The sequence below is a fragment of the Oryzias latipes genome, chromosome 4 (genome assembly GCF_053564925.1).
Source record: "Oryzias latipes strain Hd-rR chromosome 4, Olatipes_Hd-rR_3.1".
Lineage (NCBI taxonomy): Eukaryota > Metazoa > Chordata > Actinopteri > Beloniformes > Adrianichthyidae > Oryzias > Oryzias latipes.
In genome coordinates this window covers 18,113,535-18,137,553 of record NC_136240.1, presented here as the reverse complement: position 1 = coordinate 18,137,553, position 24,019 = coordinate 18,113,535, and the positions used below count along the sequence as shown (strand labels likewise).

The 24,019-nt window shown below is 41.5% G+C and overlaps 2 long non-coding RNA genes across 2 annotated transcripts; both read left to right on the top strand.

Annotated features, from left to right (window-relative positions):
- Positions 1-968: 968 nt before the first annotated feature.
- LOC144991878 (uncharacterized) lies at positions 969-1,741 on the top strand. The gene is made up of 3 exons (XR_013655541.1): positions 969-1,097; positions 1,332-1,393; positions 1,632-1,741. It is a non-coding gene; the product is annotated as an uncharacterized LOC144991878 (long non-coding RNA).
- Positions 1,742-13,293: 11,552 nt separating this feature from the next.
- LOC101164880 (uncharacterized) lies at positions 13,294-15,272 on the top strand. The gene is made up of 4 exons (XR_013655539.1): positions 13,294-13,406; positions 13,522-13,620; positions 14,763-14,947; positions 15,025-15,272. It is a non-coding gene; the product is annotated as an uncharacterized LOC101164880 (long non-coding RNA).
- Positions 15,273-24,019: the final 8,747 nt, after the last annotated feature.

The following is a 24,019-nucleotide window of genomic DNA, read 5'->3' as shown; positions in this document are numbered from 1 at the left end:
CACTAGAGGAGATATCACGTAGTTCCTCATGGGAGGAGAGCACCGCCATCTTGGTGAGGTCAAGTTTTGAAGACCAAACCACTTTTATAACATTTAATAAAGAGCTCTGTTTTTGCTTTCAATCACTTCATTATATGAAAAAGAAGAATGGCTTGAAATTGCTTAGTTTTGTTCAGAAATAAAAACTTCACGAGTACCCCTAACTTAACTAGTATTAGACTACTTAGATTTTTTCTATGTTCCTTTATTTTATTTTACTTATGTTTTTATTTATTTGTGTGTTATGTTCATTGTTTCTTTTTTTCCCCTCTATTCTTTATTTTCTATGTCAATATGTTATATTTGGCAATGGTGACTGATCTTCGAGGCAATATTGATTACATCTTTATTGTTCGTTGTTAACGTTTATGTCATTGTTAATGTATGATACCGCAATTGTCAATAAAGTTTTTAAAAAAACTTAGCGACGTTAACTCATTGGTCGTGGCAACTTACAGCCAATCAAATAGTGTGACGTCATCATTGGTCGAAGGACCCCGAAGGACCCAGAGAACATCCGGCAACCCGAGAACATCCGGTACCCACACCGTTATGTCCATTCCCCAATCTGGCACTGTCAGGTATCCACAGGTGTAACCAATCAGTTGCCTGATTACATTCGCACGAGGCTCTAATAAATATGTGCAAAAACGTTCTATAGTCAGCGATGAGTCCAGATTCTGCTATAGCTCAAAAGTTTTTCTTTGAGTTGAAATGCCCTTTACCAGAAAAATAAAAATGTTTATCTAACAAAACCCCATAACTTAAGGACTCACTCCAATGAACACTCCAAAGAATTTTTTTATTATTATTATTTTTTATTTTTCTGTTTCTATAATGTTCCTGTAGCACTTTCTCACGTAGGACCAATGAGTTATATCGCTAGAGGAGACATCACGTGATTCCTCATGGGAGGGGAGCACCGCCATCTTGGTGAGGTCAAGTTACTGCTGCAGTGCATGCATGTGAACTCATTTTTTGCTAAATGCCAGTTCATTGTGCAAGTTTCAACTGCCAAAATCAGAGTCCACAAAGGACGAAGGCAGAACATTTCACAGGTAAGAACTATAATTTTTTCTTTTACTGCTGGAGGGGCTTTATTAATAGAACACACGTTGGCATGCATGATGCTGCAGGGCTATTATCAACATGCTACATGAAGTACGTATAATTGCTGTTGACATAAATGTAAACTTTATTTAGTTAAACTTATAAACAGTATACTAGGACTAGGCTAATATAGTTATATAGATTTATACATTTCTGACTCAGTGACTGAACTTTTGTTGCAGGTTTCCAATGGATTCAGGCATAATCGACACGTCATCAACACGTCGTCGACGTAAGGAGGAAGGTACCTGCTTTTATTGTGGTCAATCTGGCCATCATGTTTATCAGTGTTCATTACGTTTAAACTCAAGAGCCCCCCGCTAGAAGACAGGCCGCGGGAGGGTTCTCCATCTGTTACTCAGGAAAATAATTTCCTCTACGTTCCTGTCAAGCTATGCCACCAGTCCCAAACTCATGAATGTCAGGCTCTCATTGATTCTGGAGCAGAACAAAGTTTTATTGACTCTCATTTGGTTTCCAAGCTCAGCCTTCCCGTCGAACCTCTGGACCAACCGGTCAAAGCGGCTAGGTTAGGCGGACAACTGCTCACTCGCATCACCCATCGTACCAAGCCGGTCCAACTCATCACCTCCGGTAACCATCATGAAGTCTTGCAATTTTACATCACCCAAACTCTCCAGTCTCCTGTTATCTTAGGGTTCCCTTGGTTTCGTAATCACAATCCTCAGTTCGACTGGGCTAACCACCACTGTATGGTTAAATGTTTCCGCTCTGCCATTCCCTCGGTGCCCCCCAGTCCAGATCCGGTTCCGGAAGAGATCGACCTCACCAAGGTACCCTCCTGTTATCATGACCTCAAGTCGGTGTTCAGTAAAATTAAGACGGGTGCCTTACCCCCTCACAGGCCCTATGACTGTTCCATTGAACTTTTAAGCGGAGCCACGCTCCCCAAGGGCCATCTTTTCAATCTATCCGGCCCTGAAAAACTCACGATGGAAAAATATATTCACGAATCCCTTTTTCTTTGTCCAGAAGAAAGATAAAACCTTACGACCCTGTATTGACTTCCGGGATCTCAACCAGATCACTGTTAAAAATGAATATTCTCTGCCCCTTATCAGTTCCGCCTTAGATTCTGTTCAGGAAGCGCGCGTATTTTCCAAGTTAGATCTCTGGAACGCGTACCATCTTGTTCGCATGCGTGAAGGTGATGAATGGAAAACTGCCTTCAACACCCCTTTAGGGCACTTCGAATACCTAGTGATGCCCTTTGGGCTTACCAACGCCCCATCAGTATTTCATCACCTCATTAACGATGTTCTCCGGGATTTTCTTAATAGATTCGTTTTCGTGTATCTTGACGACATAGTCATCTATTCACCGGACATAGAACAACACACCAACCCTATACGCCAGGTTCTAGATCGTCTTCTTGAAAATCAGCTTTTTGTTAAAGCTGAGAAATACGAATTTCACGTGTCCACAGTTTCTTTTCTAGGATTCATTATCGAAGCGGGTAATTTTCGTCCAGATCCAGCCAAGGTTTCTGCAGTTTCTGACTGGGAACCACCAGAGTCTCGAAAGCAATTACAATGCTTCCTCGGTTTCGCTAACGTTTACCGTAGATTCATCCATAACTACAGCTCTCTTGCCGCACCTCTTACCAAACTCACTTCCATCAATAAACCGTTCGTTTGGAATCCCGAGGCCCAAGCCGCTTTCGATAATATCAAGAAAACGTTTGTTTCCGCTCCTATCCTTATTCAGCCTAATCCAAAACAACAGTTCATTGTCGAGGTTGATGCCTCTGATACCGGGGTTGGGGCCGTCCTGTCCCAACGTGAGGAAACTACCGGCAAACCCAAGCCATGCGCGTTTTTCACACGTAAACTTTCCTCGGCAGAGCAAAATTATGACATGGGCAACCGCGAACTTCTTGCCATAAAGCTCGCGTTGGAGGAATGGCGTCACTGGCTTGAGGGTGCAGAACCCCTGTTTATTGTATGGACTGATCATAAGAACTTTGCCTACTTACGCACAGCCAAACGCCTTAACTCCCGTAAGGCCCGCTGGTGCCTTTTTTTTCCGACCGGTTCACATTTACCATCACCTATTGGCCGGGTAGTAGGAACGTTAAACCCGATGCCCTTTCACGTGTTCTCAGCACCCACGACCCCCAAGAAGCCATTCCCATTATTTCGTCCACCTGCGTCATAGGAAACCTTACGTGGGATATAGAGACGCGTGTTCTGCAGGCCCAGCACGAAGAACCAGGTCATTCACTTCCCCCCGCTAATCTATTATACGTCCCTACTTCACTTCGTTCGGACGTTCTTGCTTGGGGTCACTCCTCCCATATTGCCTGCCACGGAGGGACCCAAAGAACGCTCAATTTAATCAAGCATAGGTTTTTCTGGCCAACCCTAGAGCAGGATGTTAGAGAGTTCGTAGCCGCTTGTACCATCTGTGCCAGATCTAAGTCGTCCAATGCGCCCCCGGCCAGACTATTGCATCCTCTACCTATCGCCGAATACCCTTGGTCCCACCTGGCCATAGACTTCGTTACTGGGCTACCCCCGTCTCTAGGTAACACGGTTATTCTTACCATTATTGATCGCCTCTCCAAGGGTGCTCAGTTAATTTACTTGCCCATGGCCCCCTCAGCCACGGAAATGGCCGACGTCCTATTTCACCAAGTTTTTAGGCACCACGGTATCACCAGGGACATCGTCTCTGACTGAGGGACCACAATTTGTGTCCCAGGTCTGGAGGGCCTTCTGCTCTGCCCTGGGCACCACTGTCAGCCTTACCTCAGCACCACTGTCAGCCTTACCTCAGGATATCACCTACAATCTAATGGGCAAGCAGAGCGCGCTAATCAAGAGCTGGAAGCCGCTCTCCGCTGTCTTGCCGCTCAAAATCCGGCCAATTTGTCTATGTTTCTAGTATGGATTGAGTACGCACACAATAATCATCCCTCCTCAGCCATGGGTATGGTCCCCTTCAAAGCTTCACTCGGCTACTCACCTCCTCTGTTCCCCTCTCACGAGCTTGATCTAGTTCCCTCCTGGATGACCTCTTCCGTGCCCACCCAGATCGCCGTCCTGGACCGCCTGGAGGCAGTCGTTGAGGGGGGGGGGGGGGGGGGTACTGTAGCAGGTGCCTCTGTCAGCTCACCTCCCCCCTCACAGCTCCTGCTCTGCTGATTGGAACCAGCTGCCCATCATCACCTCATCATCCTGCCAGGCCTTCATAAGGGAGTGTCTCACCAGAATCCAGCGCCAGTTCGTTAAACTCACTCCGGTGCTTAAGTCTGGCCTTTTAGTCAAGTTCATGATTCCTGTTTGCATCCTACTCACCACGCCTTGTACTTACCTTCAGGTTCATTTCCAAGGGTCAAGCTGGTTCCTCCTCATCCAGAGCTCCACATCTCGTCCCAAGTTGGTTCCGCCGTCCTCGGCATCCACGCCTCCGCCCAAGTTGGTTCCGCCATCCTCGGCTTCCACACCTCGCCTCAAGTTGGTTCCGCTGTCCTCAGCGCCCACGCCTCGTCTCCTCTGGTTCCACGCCCAGACGCATCCTCGCGTCTTTCCCCTCAAGCTCCGCTGTCCTCAGCGGCCCACCTAGAACTCATCACCTTCAACCTCCAAGACGATAGCGACACTCTACGGAGGATCTTCTTCCAAGCTCTCCATATTACTCTGTACTCCCCCTTGGGTGAATTAAAACCTTTTACTGGTATTTCTGGCTCTGAGTACTTCCGGGTTCCAGCATCTGGGTCTGCCACGTCTTTGACATCATGACAGTGAGTTATGAGGTGAGTAATAAAGTTTATTTTGATCCGGCGAGGCGTGGAGTATTGGCGAAGCGGGAGGCTGGTGATGGCTCGTGGCGAGACTGGAGGTTCAGCAGTGGCTCGTGGCGTGACGGTTCAGCAGTGGCTCGTGGCTTGACAGGATGGATCCGTGAGGAACTGCTGTTCAGGAAAGAGACTCAGGTGACCACTCGTGGTAACAATGTCCTGAGAGCGAGGCATAAAACGAAGTTAAGCGAGAGCAAAAAATACATGGGCTAAGTAAAACTTATGACCAGGCTATGCACCATCAGGGGTAACGAACTGGCGATGAATGCTGGAACTGGATCTCCTTAAGCATGGCAGGTGGTTGATGAGTTGAATGGTCACAGCTGGGTCGAATCAGGAACAGAGCAGAGAGGAGAGGGGGAGGAGAGCTGCCAGAGGAAGCATGACAAAATCAATAGGAAGTCAATAAATAATACTAAATAATAATAATAATAAATAATTCAACAATTAGTCCAACGGTCCACAATAGATTTACCCTACTGATTCATATGAGTGATCAATTGGTGTAACACAGATGGTATGGTGCCGGGTTTCAAGCAAACAGTCTGACCAATCTTATCAAAATCTGTTTCCACAAAATGTTTTGAACATAGCCCGACTGTATTGCTAGTTGGTAACCACAGTGATCCATCTGGGTTAGGTCTTTTGATAGCTAAGGCCCACTTTTTCCTTAAGTCTGAGTCCATTGGAAACCAACAAGAAAAGTTCAGTCACTGAGTCAGAAATTTATAAATCTTTATTACTATAATAGTCTAGTACTAGTATACTGTATATAGGTTTAACAAAATCAAAGTTTACATTTATGTTGACAGCAAATTATACGTACATTATGCGGAATGTTGATGGTAGCCCTGCAGGATCATACATGTCAACATGCGTACTATTAATGAAGCCCCTGCAGAAAAAAATTATGGTACTTACCTGTGAAATGTTATGTCTTCCTCTTTCGTGGACTCATTTCTCCAATTTTGGCCCTTGAAACCCGCACAATGAACTGGCATTTTGCAAAAAATGTGTTCACATGCATACACTGCAGCAGTGACTTGACCTTACCAAGATGGTAAGGTTCCTCCCATGAGGAATCACATGATATCTCCTCTAGCGATATAACTCATTGGGGCAGCACTTGGCCAGTGGAACCGCCCACTTCCCGTTGCACACTTCCGGGTAACCTCACAGGTAATGTAGCGTGGTATACTGATTACAGGAGTTCATTCGCTGCCTAATGCTCACACACTGTTTCAGCTCTGTATGAGAACTGAAGGCACACATTTTGAGCCAAATTACAGCCTCTGCATTTGAGCGCGCCTCCCAGGTGACGAACAGTCTGTCGGGTAAGCCGGCGAGGGTCAAGTCCTGCGCTTACCTTTAAGCTGCTTTTTATTTTTGTAATGTTTGTTGTTCTTGCATCACCAGGGACTTTCTGACGCTCCCGCCCGCCGAACAGCTGCTGATTTTTATATACTGAGTTTTTAGAAGCATTTTAAGGAACTGTCACTGCTCATGTCCAGAATCCCTGTGGACTCTGACCAGGGTTCTACCGGGCCCGGGTGCTCTCCAGCTGCTATTGAGCCTGAGCAAAGGAGGACTAAACAGGACGTCACGCCGGAATTCCCTCTCACCACCGACTAAAACAAAAGCTCGGCCGCACTCTCCTCATTGAGCAGCACCGTACGGGCGGACCTACTCTCACAAGAGTTTCTTTTATTTTTGAATTTTTTTAGTCTTTTTAGTTTTGAATTTTTATATATTTCTTTTAGAACTATATTTAATTGTGCATGTTTTATTGTGTTAATGCACCTTGTTTTCCCCCCTCCCTCAATGCTGAGAACCAAAGTGTCAGTCCGAGTTCTAGGTGAAGGCTTTTCCCTGGTTTGGAGTGACGTGTCCTTTAGTGAAGGGTTCACAAGTGTGTGTGGTCTGCATTACTTGAGTGGGGTGAACTTTTATTTTGTTCTCTGGGAGCCTTTGTAGGTACAATTCGGTTGCAACAGCCGTTCAGGGTCCTTCAAGTTGTGCTGACGTCACATTATCTGATTGGCTGTCCGTTGGTCCGATGACGTGTCAGAGAGGGATTGGTCTGGACAAATTACGATACTACATAGAGGAAGATATTATGCGGTCCGTTGTAAACAAACAGAGCTCCCACACAGATTGCGATTATCTTCTAAACGTGCTTTTATTATTGTTATGATTATTATTAAGTGCATTCCTGCCGAATGGACTGTGGTCCGAACCCTTCTCCGGCCCGAACACTATAACAAAGCACCGTCCCTGCCTGCAAACACTAAGCTAAGAGACTCCAGCTGCTCTGCTCAGAGACACGGTTCACTTGTGTGGAGCAGCTGGTTCATTATAACAGCCACAGATCTTTTTACAAAGGTTTGTTGTGGCAAAATCTCTCTATAAACATTACAAAGAATAATATCTGACACAAATTATGAGGGAAAAGAACTTTATATTACAAAAGGATACGTTGCTCTTTACCTGCTTTTCCTCTCTACCTGTTCACTTGTTCACATCCTCTGCAGCTGAGAGTTGTTTCCCCCGCGCTCCTCATTGTGTCCTACACAGAGAGCGCAAAATACGGTCATCGTGGGTTGACACGATAGTCGGGGCGCTCCAGCGAAGCACAAGGATGAAAGAGCCGGACGCAGGTTATAGCGGGGATAGAGCGGGTTAAGCAAATGAATGGAAGAAGGCGGCCCGCTGAAGAAATATACAATAGTGTACACATTTTATTATTAGTCTGAACTATCTTTTATTTAGAAAAATCTTTTATTTTGCTAAATGAGTCCAGTACGGAAAAAATATCAACAAAAGCTGTGTTGGGCGGTTTTTGGCTGGGTCTAGCGGTTTTCAGATGTCTTTTGGGCTGGAAAACTGTGACTCTATCTGGCAACACTGGCACAAACTCTCTGTCATCAGAAAGTTGCTCTCTGCCCCGCGTCACACTCCGGTGACGCGGAGTCCCCTCCACCGGAGTGTTTATTGAAGCCACCCCGCGTGTGTCGTCCTGCTATCAGCTCTGCAGTTCAAGCCCGATAAATACAAGCTGATTACGAAGCTGTTTTTTACGTGGCACGCTTCGTGCGGAGCCCGCAGCGCCTTTGAAATGCCATGATAAATGAACAAACTAAAATAAAATTTAATTATTATAAAATACTCATTATTTTCCAAAGTCACAGGGAGCCACAACAGAAGGAAGAAAGAGCCACATGTGGCTCCGGAGCCATGGGTTGCCGACCCCTGACCTAAACTATGATGTTGAACAATCTTTGTTTTCAGGTCATCTGACGGCTGTTTTGCGGTTCCCATGTTGATAATCTTCAGAGAAGGTGCAAAGAGGAGTAAAATTTGCTCTTGGCCACCTTAAATACCTCTTCTCGTGATTGGCTTCACGTGTGTATGTAGGTCAAGGGTAAATGAGCTTATAATACAAATTTTGTGTTCCAATAATTATTGCTAAAGGTAGTCAAATCAATAAAACAACAGGGGTGCCCAAATTTACACATCTGCCTATGTTTTAAGTTTCTTTCACCCTTGTACTATCTTAGATGACCCCACCCTTGAATTGACGTGTTATTCCTACCATGATAAAGGTGGAAAGATTTCATTAATCCATGGACACCAGTGAATATCACAAATCATTGAAGAAAAAAGGTTCAGCGCACTGTCTAGTGGGTCTAGATGACCCAACTTCCCAACGTTAAAGTGCCTAGGATAGCACAAGGGTTACATCCAATAAACTTCATTTCACTTCTCAAAAATAACTGTGTTCATATGCTATGTGATATATTTGACTGAAATTGATGATCTAAACAATCAATGATTTATGAAAAAAAATCGTGGAAATTATCAGGGGTGCCCAAACTTTCTCGTACCACTGTATAGAGGAAGAGTCATTGGAACTTAAAATGCATGTTCGAGCATGATGGAGCTCCGTCCCATAAGACAAAAGTGATAGTTGCCGTATTTTTCGACTATTTGGTGCTCTTTTCAGTCTGGCATCTATTCCAAACTGAAAGGCGCACCTTATGAGACATTGCACTTAATGTATTATTTTGAGTCACAGCAGAAGGAGATAATCATTTATAGACAGAAAAGCCACATGATTGTCACTTCTTTTCACAGCTCCCTAACTCATGGTGTGAGAATCAACACTACCCATGAGTCTTAGTGGCCATTGGTGGGGCTAAGGGCCAGGTCCCCTCAACAGTGTTTACAAAATGGCTGAAACCATATTTGAACTGCAGTTATCAGCTACGTGTAGGAAAAATAAAAAATAAATCAAAACTAACTCAGATTTGCTCCCCCTGGTTTTTTTTTAAACACATACTTGGTGTGTGTGTGTGCTTAACCGTTGTGCTGTCTTAGATTACCCCACCCTTACTTTGACGTGTTATTTCCTACCATGACAAAGGTGGATAAAGGTGGAAAGGATTTAATGTAATCCATGGACACTGGTGAAGATCACAAATCATTGAAGAAAAAAGGTTCAGAGCAGTGTCTAGTGGGTCTAGATGACCCAACTCCCAATGTTAAAGTGCCTAGGATAGCACAAGGGTTACGCCGGTGTTTTTGCCAGCGCATATAGGAAGGTGAAAAGCAGAGACACTGCGCAACTTTGTGTGTGTGTGTGTACATGTTTGTCTTGAAGGCAGCGCTGTCTTTGCTAAGCGCGTGTGTAGGATAAGGAGGAAGGGAGACACACGGGCAAGTGAGTGTGTGAACATTCAGTTTGTATTACCCAGTTAGGGAGAACAGTAATAAAAAAAAGGTTTCCTCTAAAAGAACAGAGCCTGGTTCTTTTATTAACCCACTCTGGAGGGTCTGAGGTTCCAAACGGGGCATTGACATGCCGGCGCCTTAACACCCGGTGCGCCTTTTGTATGTGTCAATAACTGAGAAATCCCCCGTAACTGAGACCGCGCCCTATAACCCGCTGCGCCCATGGTCGTGAAAATGCGGGTAAGTGGCTCAGGGACTAAATCATTGAAATTTGGGTCGATGGCCAGGAAACTCCCCAGATCTGAATCCCATTGAGAACTTGTGGTCAACCCTCAAGAGGCGAGTGGACAAACAAAAACCCCACTAATTCTGACAAACTCCAAGAAGTGATTATGAAAGAATGGATTGCTATCAGTCAGGATTTGGACCCAGAAGCTGATTGAGAGACTGCGCAGTCGAATTGCAGAGGTCCTGAAACACAAGGGCCAACACTGCAAACACTGACTCTTTGTATAAATGTCATGTGATTGTCCACAAAAGCCTTTAAAACGTATCAAGAGCTTGCAATTTTATTTTAGTATATCGAAGAAGTACAGTCAGGACCATAAATATTTGGACAGAGACACATTCTTTCTAATTTTGTTTCTGTACATTACAACAGTGAATTTTAAATAAAACAACTCAGGTGTCATTGAAGTGCAGACTTTCAGCATTTATTCCATGGGTTGAACAAAAAGATTGCATAAAAATGTGAAAAACTAAAGCTTTTTTTAAACACAATCCCTTCATTTAATGGGCTCGTAAGTAATTGGACAAATGAAATAACTGAAAACAAAATGGTCATTACTAATATTTGGTTGAAAACCCTTTGCTGGCAATGACAGCCTGAAGTCTTGAACTCATGGACATCACCATATGCTGGGTTTTCTCCTTCTGAATGCTCTGCCAGGCCTTTACTGCAGCAACTTTCAGTAGCTGTTTGTTTGTGGGCCTTTCTGTCTGAAGTTTAGTCTTCAACAAGTGAAATGCATGCTCAATTGGGTCAAGATCAGGTGACTGACTTGGCCATTCAAGAATATTCCACTTAATAAACTCCTGAGTTGCTTTGGCTACATGTTTTGGATCATTGTCCATCTGTATTATGAAACGCCGCCCAATCAGTTTGGCTGCATTCACCTGGATCTGTGCAGACAGTATGTCTCTAAACACCTCAGAATTCCTTGGGCTGCTTCTGTCCTGCGTCACGTCATCAATAAACACTAGTGTCCCAGTGCCACTAGCAGCCATGCACGCCCAGGCCATCACACTGCCTCCACAGTGTCTTACTGATGATGTAGTGTGCTTTGGATCATGAGCTTCTCCATGCCTTCTCCATACTTTTCTCTTGCCATCATTCTGGTAGAGGTTGATTTTGGATTCATCTGTCCAAAGAATGTTTTTCCAGAACCATGCTGGCTTTTTTAGATGCTTTTTAGAAAAGTCCAATCTAGCCTTCCTATTCTTGAGGCTTATGAGTGGCTTGCATCTTGCATCCCTCTGTATCTACTTTCATTATGGTAGACTTGGATATTGGAGAGTGTTGTTCACTTGGTTGGCTGTTGTGAACGGGTTCCTCTTCACCATGGTAATGATTCTGTGATCGTCCACCACTGTTGTCTTCCGTGGACGTCCAGGTCTTTTTGCGTTGCTGAGTTCACCAGTGCTTTCTTTCTTTCTCAGGATGTACCACATTGTTGATTTTTCCACTCCTAACACTGTAGCAATTTCTCGCATGTTTTTTTTCTGTTTTCTCATTTTAATGATGGCTCCTTTCACCTGCATGGAGAGCTCCTTTGACCGCATGTTGTATGTTCACAGCAAAATCTTCAAAATGCAAGCATGAGTCCTCAAATCACCACGCAGGAATCCAGGGTTCGATTCCCGGAGGGGAATGAGCAATGGTACAGGGGGCAATTACCATATCAATGGCGAGCAGTTAACATCACTCAGTGAGGGTCCTTGGGCAACAATCTTAACGCTATTGCCTCTTGAGCACGGTTCGGCTGCAGCTCACCGCTCCCCCAGGGTATGGGTCAAATGCGGAGAAGATTTTCCCCATTGTGGCATACATAACGTATCAATTATTATTATTATTGTAAACAACTCCAGGCCTTTTATCTGCTTCACTCATAATGACATAAGGGAATTGCCCACACCTGCCAATGCAATAGCATGGGAGTCAATTGTCCAATTCCTTACGAGCCCATGAGATGAAGGGATTGTGTTTAAAAAAGCTTTAGTTTTTCACATTTTTATGCAATCTTTTTGTACAACCCATGGAATAAAAGCTGAAAGTCTGCACTTCAATGGCATCTGAGTTGTTTCATTTAAAATTCACTGTGGTAATGTACAGAAACAAAATTTGAAAGAATATGTCTCTGTCCAAGTATTTATGATCTTGACTGTAACTGAAACAAAGATCTAAAAGCAGTTTTGCAGCAAACTTTGTGAAAACTAATTTTTGTCACATTTCCAAAACTTTTGGCCATGACTGTACAGTTTGTTGTTGTGTTTAAACGGGATTAGCAGGTCTACACACTCCAAGAGAACAGAGAAGAATGAGACTGAAGCAATAGTTCCGTTTAAGCAGATAGGTTGATGTAGTGCAGGGGATTTTACTGCATTTGCACACGAACCTGAGGTGGATGCAGAAGAAAGGGTTAGATGTGAGGGAAATCTTGAGCACAGTTTTTTTACATAACACATTTGAAAAGCAAATCTGACTCCAGTGTTTGTGTGTTTTTGTTTGCATTCCTACTTGATATTTTTGATAGTATGGATAGTTCTCGTTAGTCTGCTTAGGTTGACCTATGCATCCCATTTCCAATCCTCTTCCTGTGTGATTTTTTTCTTTTCTTATAATCCCAATTTTACTACAGTATTTTAAATTGTCTGTGTGTGCACTGGTAAGTTTTTATTTTTAGTTAGCATCTTGACAAGCAGTTTAAGTTGCAACATCTTTGCCTGAAAAGTGCTGTACAAGTAAAGTTTGTATGATTTTTGTATTTGAAAAGTTTTAAGTTGGGCAACATTGCTGTTTGTGTTTTTGCTCCAGGTGTCCGAAGGTATTTGGAAAAAAACAACTGATGCAAAGACTAATAAAATATAGCATTTTGATAAATAAAACGTGGCACTAAAATAGAAAACATTTTTTTAATGAAAAAAAATAAAATTGGTTGTAATACACAAGGATTTTGTCCTCTGAATGTGAAGAGTTTGTTCCTTTTTCTCATATATAGATGATAAAAGTTGAAATACTTAAAAAAAAAAAAAAAACTCCACAAGTTCATTTTAGAATTTGCTGAAAAACGTTAAAATGACTCCAACGTTCACTTTTGAAATGAGGATTTGTTAAATTTTAAATCTTTCTGGAACCTCTGAATTGAAAGTTAATCAAGTTTTGGGAATTCTGTGTTTCTTCCTGGGGAATAAGGTTAGATCTCCTGTTTCCTTGACCTTATGGTTTAAGTCCTCTTCCTGCAGGTTCAGATTTCCATCATCATTTGCATTTACCGGTACTTTATTCTGTGAGAGTGACTACAGTCAAACCACCAACTTTAATTCACTCACCATTCCCTCAGTGATACAGAAGTCCTGGGCACACAGGAAAAGCAGATACTTTTCATTCTTTTAGACTTTTAACTTATTAGGCAAAGTTAAGCAGGTATTTAAATTAAATGTTATCAACTTAAAGGATAAATGGTGTAGCTTAAGGACTTTTTCAGACTAAACAGTTCAGTGTTTATTGACAAGCTTTTCTCCTTTTGATCTCTGGTCAGATTTGTGTGTCTGTAGCAGAAGTTTTCATGCAATGGGAGAAAGAAGACTTACAGATTGGAACACTGATCTCTTTGACTGCTTTGAGGATGCCAGCACTTGTAAGTACCAAATGTTGTGCTTCCTTAAACATTCAGATAAGGCAGTTTCAAGAAGAGAACAGATGAAAAATCTTTTCCAACATGCAGAAATAATTTATATATATATTTTTCATTTTTATTTAAATAGTACAAAAAATTATACAAGATGAATATAAATGTGATTGTATTAAGTGTTGTTTTTTTCTTCTTTTTACAAAGGCTGCAAAAAAAGCTGTTTTTGGATTGAACAAAGATAAAAAATGAGAGAATTGGAGTTAATCAGGAAGCTGGTTCCATCTGTGCTCTACATAGCAGCTGAAATCAAGTTCTGCCTGTTTGGTTCTGACTCTTGGTTCTATGAGCTGGTTGATTGCTCCAGATCTCAGGTTCCAGCTGGATTTGTGAATCACAGACGACTCCATTATTTATTTGGGCTTAACATTACTTATAAACTAGCATAAGCTTTTTATCTCTGATTATATATTTAAATGGTAACCATGACAGGATTTGAGAACAGAGTTGATGTGATCAGTTCTCCTGGTTCTGGTAAAATTTTGGCAGACATAATTTTGTTACAGCAGCCAAGCCTGCAATAGTGAGGGTTCCTATTTTACCAAGAGGTCTGAGAGATAAGATGGAAGACCATTAAGATGTTTAAAAACCATTAAAAGTATCTTCAAATCAATCTTAAAGCATATGAGGAGATGGGATCTGTGTGTATTGTATGCATTACTGCAAAACTTCTCTTTGATTATGATTAATCACGCTGTTAAACGGACGACAGTTACTTTTTACGGTTTAGTTAAATTTGTCTTAGTTTTTAATCAATGCATTGCTTTGTTTCTGAAATGAGTTTGTGATTGTGTTATTTCATGTTGTATTGTTCTTCAATATTTCTTGAAATAAACCAATAAATCAAATCAAACTCAACTAATGATATATATACACACCTCTAGGAATCAGATCTTCAGTTTCTTTACACAATTCTATTGGCATCTAAACAACTTTTGTTTTGTAGTCGTTTACCTGAAGACAGTTTGATGGCATTGACTGCATAAAAGAGATAGTCTGACGCTCCCAATGGTTTGATGTCAGCTAACTCTACAAAAAGCTGGGCATCGTCTGCATAACTAATAATTTTGACTTCTTCATCTATTTTTCAGGTTGCTATGGTTGCTGGTGTGGTCCTTGCCTTGCTTGTACAGTTTCAGGAAGATTTGGAGAGCGCTATTGTCTTCCCATGTTAGATATTAGTACTACAGGGTCACAAATTTTGCCGATCCCTGCCTTCGTTCCTCCCGTTGCTGTCTCCATGAGGGCTGCCATGCGGAGCAGATATGGCATTAAGGTACAACAATAAACACCTCAAGTTGAATCTTAAAAACAATTAGAAATATTAAAGACATTTTCTGTGAAAATTTACAGGGCTCCATCGCTGCTGACATTGCTGCATCTTATTACTGTGCACCCTGCAGCTGGTGTCAGATGCATCGTGAATTAAAGCATCGAAAGAAAGCCCCAGTTGTGATTAACGCGCAGCAGCCATATGTTATCAACATGCAGCCTCCAGCTATGATGATGATGCCCCCGGGTGCTATGGCGCCCCAAGTTGCTATGGCGCCCCCAGGTGCTATGGCCCCCCCAGGTGCTTTGGCGCCCACTTTTATGAGCCAACCACAGACCATAAAGACTTCAAAGTAACATTTTAAGTTGGAATTTTTTTCAAATCATCTTCCAGATTTATTTAGAGTTTATTAAAAAGTGTTTTGTCTATTCTGATTTGCCACATACCCTTGCAAAATAAAAAAACGTAAACATTTGGGACCTTTGCTAATCTCTCTGCTGGAACAAAAGATAGTTTTGAAAATAGTCTTCCACTGCACAAGACACCAAAATGTACAAAATCCACAAACGCTGAGGTTTTTCTGCAACGGAAGCAAAAACAAGCTGGAATGAAAAATAGAAAGGTCACTAAGATGAGGTCAAAGCTGATGTGGAATTAAGTCTGAGGATGTGTAAACAGGCTACCCGGTACACCTACCGAGCATGCAGCAGCAACATCACATAAAAGCTGAAATGATATTGCATGAAACATTTTTAAGTTAAGGCAGTGCTTCGGCGATGCGATGCCAGGGGGGCGCACAGTAGTGGCGGTTTTAGGCACAGGTAATATGGGCAATTGTCCGGGGCGCAAATGTAACGGGGGGGGGGGGGGGGGGGGGGGTTGACAGCAGCTCAGTGCTTGGAAAAAAATCTGCGCCCCTATTGGTATTCCTATTATCTGTTATATGACAGAGTTTGTAACAGCCTGAAACCTGTGAGCTGCCGTCCCTGCAGCTGCTCCCGTCTCCTGTCACACGCGAGAGGAGGAAAGGGGAGGGGTAGTGTACGGCGACCAAGAACCACTGTTGCAGCAAAAAAAAAAGTAACTGCAGACAAAAAGAAAATTAAATGCAAATAAAGAAAAGGAAATGCAAATCAAAAATAAACGCTGCAAATAATAACCGCCATCACAGCAAAAAAGAAAAAAAAAAGGCGATGCAAAAAAAAGAAAAGAAATGCAGGCATAAAAAAGCAATGCTTCTAGGAAAACAGCTACAAATACAGGGAAAGCCTTAGCGGAAGTGACGTCACCACGGAAGTGACATCACCACGAAAGTGACGCCACAGCAAATGTCCACCAGAAGTGGATTGGCTTTTGCTACACACACCGCTGCGAAAAGGAGGAATACAAGAGCATGAATCGGAAACTGAACGAGAAAGTGAAGTAAGTGTAAATGTTGGTGTTAAATGTTACTATGTCTAGTTTTGATTTTATTTGGTTTGGGCAGAGGTAGCCCCAGGTTTTATATTCCTGTTATTGTTAGCTTCGGCTAACGCGCAGATACACCCAGTCCATTGTTCAGAAAGACCACTAATCAAGCTGCGTTCACGCCGAATGCGATTCGCGGGCCAATTTGCGTCTACCGCAGGGGTGACCAAACTTTTTCGCTCAAAGGGCCAAAATCTAAATGTGATCCCAGTCCGTAGGCCAAATACAATCATTTTTTGCACGTCATGAAATAAAAGCAGGGAATAAAGAATATAATTTAGTTTATTTATTTGTATTTGGTACTTTTCACGGTAACACACATTAGTGAGGCTAAAACGTAAGTAACATATTTTTTAAAATCTCTCTGGATCTCCCACTCTCCGCAATTAACGCCGAACTTTCGTAGCTAGCCAATGTGGCGCTGTCCTGTGCTGCTGAGGGCATCATGAGGGTGGCTTGCTGTGACAGAAGTTTAGATTGGAACTCCCTAGAATTTGTCTTTTGCGCCTTACCTTTGTGTCTGGATAAAACTGTGTGTTTAGTCTCGTAGTAGCGGTGTATATTGTACTCTTTAAGTAGAGCCACAGACTGCTGTCCGAGTCTGTCCGGGATTATTGTGCTGAAAGCAGAACTGTAATCCGTGGATTTGTTACAGTTCTGCTTTCAACACAATAATCCCGGTAAGAATCTGAAATAAACTGCTCACTCTTGGCCTCCCACCCCTCACATGCAATTGGATTAACAACTTCCTCACAAACCGAACACAGACTGTGAGACTTGGGCCCCCACTGCTCCTCCACCCGCACACTGAACATCGGCGCCCCACAGGGCTGTGTGCTAAGCCCCCTGCTGTACTGCCTCTACACTTATGACTGCAGCCCAAGCCACAACAACAACTGCATCATCAAGTTTACCGACGACACCACGGTGGTCGGATTCATTCCCAGGGGGACAGCCAACACCACTGCCATCATCAAGAAGGCTCAGCAGCGTCTGCACTTTCTGAGGGTCCTCAGGAAGAACAAAATTAAAACCAAACTGCTGCTGACCTTCCACCAGTCATCCATCCAGAGCCTGCTCACATACTGCATAACTGTTTGGTTTGGCAGCTGCACGGCCGCGGATAAAAAGAGACTTCAGAAGATCGTAGAGACGGCTCCAAAAATCATTGGGTGCCCTCTCCCCACCCTGACGGACATCTACTCCGCGCACTGTCTCACTAGAGCTCACAACATCGTCAAGGACAGTTCACACCCTGGCTTAAACCTGTTCAACCTGATGCCCTCTGGGAGGCGCTACAGAGGCATCAGAAGCACAACGAACAGACTAAAAAACAGCTTCTTTCCAAAAGCAATAACAATCCTCAATTCCCAAATGCACAGATAAAATCCATATTCCTGTTTACTTCTCTGTCCACAGTGTCAACTCTCTACCTCATTACCACCTCTTGCACTTTTGACATGTTTACACACAGTTTTCATCTGCAATTTTGCACAATTATTTCGGCACTCTTCATTACAGTTTACAGCTTATATTTGCACACTTGTGTATACTGTTTGTTTGCTTGTTTGATTTTATTGTATTACAATGTTTTTTATTATTTTTTTCCCTTCCTTGCGGTACTTGCACTGATGGCGATGCTTAAATCTCATTGTACTATGCACAATGACCATAAAGCAGATCTAAATCTAAATCTGACAAAAAAGGCAAACAGCCAGAGAAAAGATTTCAGTAGAAAAATAATCCTCCTCCCAAATTTGATAAAAATGCCTCTTATCCGTTTTGTTACTGCCGTTGCCGCTCCATGAACGAATGGGAAAAGTTAAGGGGTTTTAACTAAACACTCCGCAGCCTCTACAGGCACGACTTGGTGAGCCAAATTTGGCCTGCGGGCCCTACTTTGGGCACCCATGGTCTACCGCCTCTCCTTTGCAGCGCGGCAAAGTCTCTGCTGGCCGTCAGTCTAAAAAATGTGTTTTTGAGCTTGTAGGTACTAGCTGCACACACATGTGGGAGAAGCTTTAAGCTAATGTTTTCAGCCTGATGGCTACATGGATGGTGTCTGTGTTTATCATATCTAGATTACAATGCATGGGAGACGCAGGTGGTGTTGAGAGATCATGGTCATTTATTATGAAGAGTTCTACAAAAACATTGGCAATCACGTCATTCATTCAGGTTTCATGAGCGAGGGAGCTCCATCAGCTCCCAGGCTGCTAGCTGGCTGCCATATGGTCATAGAGAGCTGCCTGACCGCCGCCTCCGTTTCCGCGTGTTTTTAATTGTCGCTATGAAAATAAGAAAAATATTTTCAATATTTGTATTTGTCATATATGATATGTTGTATTTATGTTAAATTTAGCAAGACAAATAATCACGTTGATGCAAATTTATTTTTAATTTTTTTAGATCATGCCAAATATGACGGTGTTTAACAAAAAGGTTGGGTTGCTATAGTGTGCATTTTATTAAATATGTATTTAAACAGAGAGACTTTTGAGAAAGTACCTGAGTGAATTTTTTTACTGTTAATCATTTGACTCGTTTGAATATGCATCCATACTTTCCTTCTTTGAATTGTAATTTGACAGAAAAACGAATTAGCTACTCCTTACAGTAATTAAGAAACTTCTAAACTTTTGCAGTAAAAAAACATGTAAGGAGTTGCCCCAGACTGATTTCTGTAAAGAAAATCTCTTACTCAAGTAATGTATTTCCTTACCGACTATTATAATACTTGTTTGAAAGTAATCTTTCACTTAGACATTTTCAATTCATTAATTTTACATTGAATAGTTAGATTCCCCAAGAACTCAAATCACTATCATGTCACACACACGTGATAATGTAAACAATGTAAAAAATTGTAAAAAATATTATGCAGTTCATCAGTTAGCGTCTAAAATAGTGTCCTCCTTTTAAAGCCCCAGATCGTGAAGCTACTTCACTTGATGGACTTGATGGAAAAATATTTCACAGAGGGCCATAGTTATGAAATAACCACTCCGACGATGAAATATTCGTCGACTTGAAAACAAAACACAACATATCAGTCAGTCTTTGCAATGTATACGGATATTAAAAGATGCAGGCCTGACCAGAAGACTGAACTACATTCCACTTGCTTCTCTGCGGACAGAATTAATTAGAATAACCATGAAACTAAAAAAATTAACAAGGCTAATTTTTTTTTTGATGTGTTGCTCAGTATGAACGTTTTTCTGTACTTTCTTGTAGATTTGATGGGAGCAATTGCAGTTTCCCGACATCTGACCAAACCTTGAACCACATCACCAGCATCTTGCCAGTGCCAGCAACTCCTGGTGGGGATGAGCATGAAACCCTCTTTGGAGAACTGTAACAACATAGTGGTCTAAGAGCTTCTTTGCTGTGGGAATCAGCTTTTGAGAACTAAATCACCCTAAAAAACATTGCTGGTCTGCAAAACCTTTAAGGACGTATTTGCATTGCAACAAAACCAGGGGATCCCAAAACCAGCAGGAAGCATTCTTTCAAGACCTGGATTTGGGCACCCAGAACTAAACTAATACAACCTTTTTGTGTATGGCATTAGCTATATGTCATTTTCCTCTCTCTCCTGTCATTTCGTTTGTCAAAGTTTTCTATGCCTGAAAAAAACTTTACAAAAATGTCTGTAGTCCAGTATTTTTTATTACAGGAACAAGCTAACAAAGCATTATATAAAAAAATGCTGCAATACAACTTATGTTTCAGAGTATAACAGAAAGTATAACAAATATTGGGTGTGGCAACATTAACTTTTACACAAAAAAATCATTGGTCTAAAAGCACCCAAAGCCAGTGGAATTCTTGATTTCTTGATTGATTGACAATACAAACCACCTATATTAAAATTATGCACAATTATTATGACATTATGACATGCTATTATGACACTATTTCACATTTTCACAAATCAGGTAAAGGTTTCACAAATCAGAAACTTTGTTCAATGTATTCTTTACTATCTAAGTCAAAATGTAATCCAGATGTGAGCAGTCCAGGTCCAGCGGTTTTTCAATAGGACCTGGTCTGAGGTGGACTCAGTGCATAAAATGTGATAAAAATCATCCTTTTTCACATTTCCACAAATCAGAAACTGTGTTTAAGGAATTCTTTAGAATCAAATGCATAATTGAATCCAGGTCCTGTAGTTTTTGAACAGGAACCGGTTTTAGATGACTATGGTGCGATAAATGCAGTGGAATGTTCCTTTCGTGCCCTCGCAAAGCTCGAAAGATGTGAATCGGAAGCCAACTTCAGCGTCGTTCCACCATGTAGCCATCAGGCTAAAAACATTAGCTACAAGCTCTGAAACACATTTTTTAGACTGACGGCCAGCATAGCCTGGCAAAAGAGTGGCGCTAGACGCAAATTTGCCCGCGAATTGCATTCGGCGTGAACGCAGCTTGATTAGTGGTTTTTCTGATCAATGGTCTGCGCGTTAGCCGAAGCTAACAATAATAACCGGAATAAAACCTGGGGCCACCTCTGCCCAAACCAAATAAAATCAAAATTACACATAGTAAAATTTAACACCAACATTTACACTTACTTCACTTTCTCGTTCAGTTTCCGATTCACGCTCTTGTATTCCTCCTTTTCACAGCGGTGTGTGTAGCAAAAGCCAATCCACTTCTGGTGGACATTCAGAAAACTGACCCCAGATCTGTTGTGGCGTCACTTTCTTGGTGATGTCACTTACGCTAAGGCTTTACTTGTAGATGCATCGCTTTTGTTATGTTTGCATTTCTATAAATATTTTTTTTTGCATCGTTTTTTTTCCCCCTTTTTGGTGTGATGGCGGTTATTATTTGCAGCGTTTATTTTTTATTTGCATTTCATTTTCTTTTTGTTTGCAGTTGCTTTTTTATTTTTGCTGCAATTGCGGTTCTTGGCCACTGTATTAGAGGGTTAAGGCAGCGCTGTCTAAACATTGCGCAACACCAGGATCATTGCGAGCCTTTAGATTAACTCAGCTCATGCTAATAATGTCATTCTTTATTAAATTGTAGACATTTTGATAACATGTCTATTTTCCATGAATGTATTCTTTGTCTACCTGTCGTTTAGTTGGTGTCAGTATTTGACAGAAAGACAGCGGGTAATGCAGGAAAACAGCTGCACTTTATGAGATCATAAATAAACAATAATTTAGAAAAAAAAAACAAGCACAAAGTTTGTATCTAATAACGGTGAAATGTTTAGAATTTGATGACAGCTCCCACCTGTGGACATTTTTAGCAATAACATTTCAATAAAAGAATTGGGAAAATACTTTCTAAATGTTTCTTCGTAAAGGACTGAAATAAGAAATAGTCATGTAATAAAAAAAAGAAACGTAAATAGTGTTAGATTACATGGTATGTTTGTGCCAGATTCCAAGATAAAAAACAAAACAAATAAAGACTCTTGGTGTTTTATAATGGCATCATTATTTATTTTCTTCTCTTTTTTTGAAGACAGTAAGTCCACCTTAAGACAACCTCACCAGGGGGGTATTCCAGAAAGCAGGTTATGCTAGCTCCCACGGTAAGTTTGAGGCTAAGGAAGTTGATAACCTCAGCTTTCGGTTCCAAAAATGGAGGTATGCTTCAGGGTATGTTAAGTTGCCATAGCAACTAATGCTCTGAACATAACCTGGTCTGGAGCAGGTTTAGTTGAAAGTTAGTTTGTTTTCAGAGAGGTGAAGCAGCATGATGTGTCCATTTGAATATGATTTAGTGGATGAAGAAGTTCAAATAATACTTTTTCCTCCATGAGAGGGTGATGAGACCATGTATGGATGTTTAAAGTTAAACTTTTTTACATTGATCAACTGACTTATTTGCATCAGTTAAGATAAATCCTTTTTTTTAATTCAGTCAACTTAAAAATTACACATAGTTATCAGACAGTTATTGAACTTTCATTCAAATTAATTCAATTAAGTAGGTGTAAATTTGGTGCTGCTGTTAGATTGGAAGCAAGGAATTGTGGGATACCATTCCCTTTGCCTGTCTGGACGGATTTAGGTTTAAGTGTGGCTTTTTGACCAAATGTGTTTAGTTGTAGCTGTTTTACCGAGTTATTTAAACCTGTGATGTTTAATTCTTTCTGCACCATGAGTGAGAAGATGATGAGGTTATTTAGCACCCCTAGTGCTTCATAAAGGCATAATAAGTTCAGTTAAAGTCAGTCATAACAACTAAATGCATATGTTATAAATCAATTCTGCATCATTCATTTTCATTTTTATAAGAAAATAGAATATCTGCTGTCTCTAACTTAGACATATGAGAGTTTAAAAAGTACAAGAAATTAATATGGAAAAACATTGAATTAAATTAAAGTAATATGACATTTAGTTAGATAAATATGTAAATTTAAGTTGTTTAACCCTTGTGCTATCCTAGGCACTTAAACGTTGGGAGTTGGGTCATCTAGACATCCGAACCTTTTTTCTTCAATGATTTGTGATCTCCACTGGTGTATATGGATTACATTAAAACTTTCCACCTTTATCCACCTTTGTCATGGTAGGAAGAACACGTCAAGGTAAGGGTGGGGTCATCTAAGATAGCACACGGGATAAAAAATCATTGAGTTGGATAGATGTAAGAAATTAGATTGAATAAATTTAACTCAATTGTTGCCAATTTGATTAATTCATTTAAGTTGGGGAGCTATTTATTTATGCATATATATACACCGGTATTTTTTTTTTCCCTAAAGCAATTTGCATCACAATGAAAATGAGATAGAAACTTGTGCGTTGACTTTGTCAGTTCTTTTTCTCCAAGCACAAACTCTTTCTTTTGCTGATGCAGCCGTATTACTTTTTTGATGGGCGTATAATCTTCATATGCCGTCATCAAAATCTCAGACTCCGTCTCACTGAAGTATAGCGCTCTCTTTTTTTCTTTACACGTTTCCATGGTAACTCCGGAAATCGGCGATCCATTGAGAATGCCTTCATGTACTTGTCGTCCACGTGCATTAACCCAGGGCTACCATGTCGAGCGTAACTACGCTAACTCTTGTCCAGTCTTTTGGAAGACATACCCAGACTAAGCAAGTTCAGGTGGATTTCAGCCAGAGTTCAGGGTTAAAGTTAGGGTAGTTTAAACATGCTTCCTGGAATACCCCCCAGGTGAAAAAGAATCTTCAACAAATAATTGCTGCTTTTAAAGTATAGCATTTTGTGAAGCTTTGTACAGTAACAATTATAGTAAAACTCTAACATTTAGAACAACAATGAATTGAATAATATCCTACTATTACGCCAACATAGTGATTTTAATAGTTATTAAGCAGGATGACACCTAAAAAAGGAAGCCAAAACCTTTGAAAAAAGATACTTTACCAGTCATTCTCACAGAAAGCAGAGATGAAATCGCTCTGCTGATGCTCAGGGTAGAGGAAAAGAACAGGCCAGTGCAACAAGCACTTCTCATCCTGGAAGACCTGAGCCCCAGTGACTTCCTGAGAACTGAGGCCGTCCAACCTCAGCTGCTCCATGGCTGCTGAAGATTGATCCTTGTCATCCTCACTTTCTGAACCTATAAGGTGAGGCTTTTTAGACTCTCAGCTCTCTGAGCTTCCCAT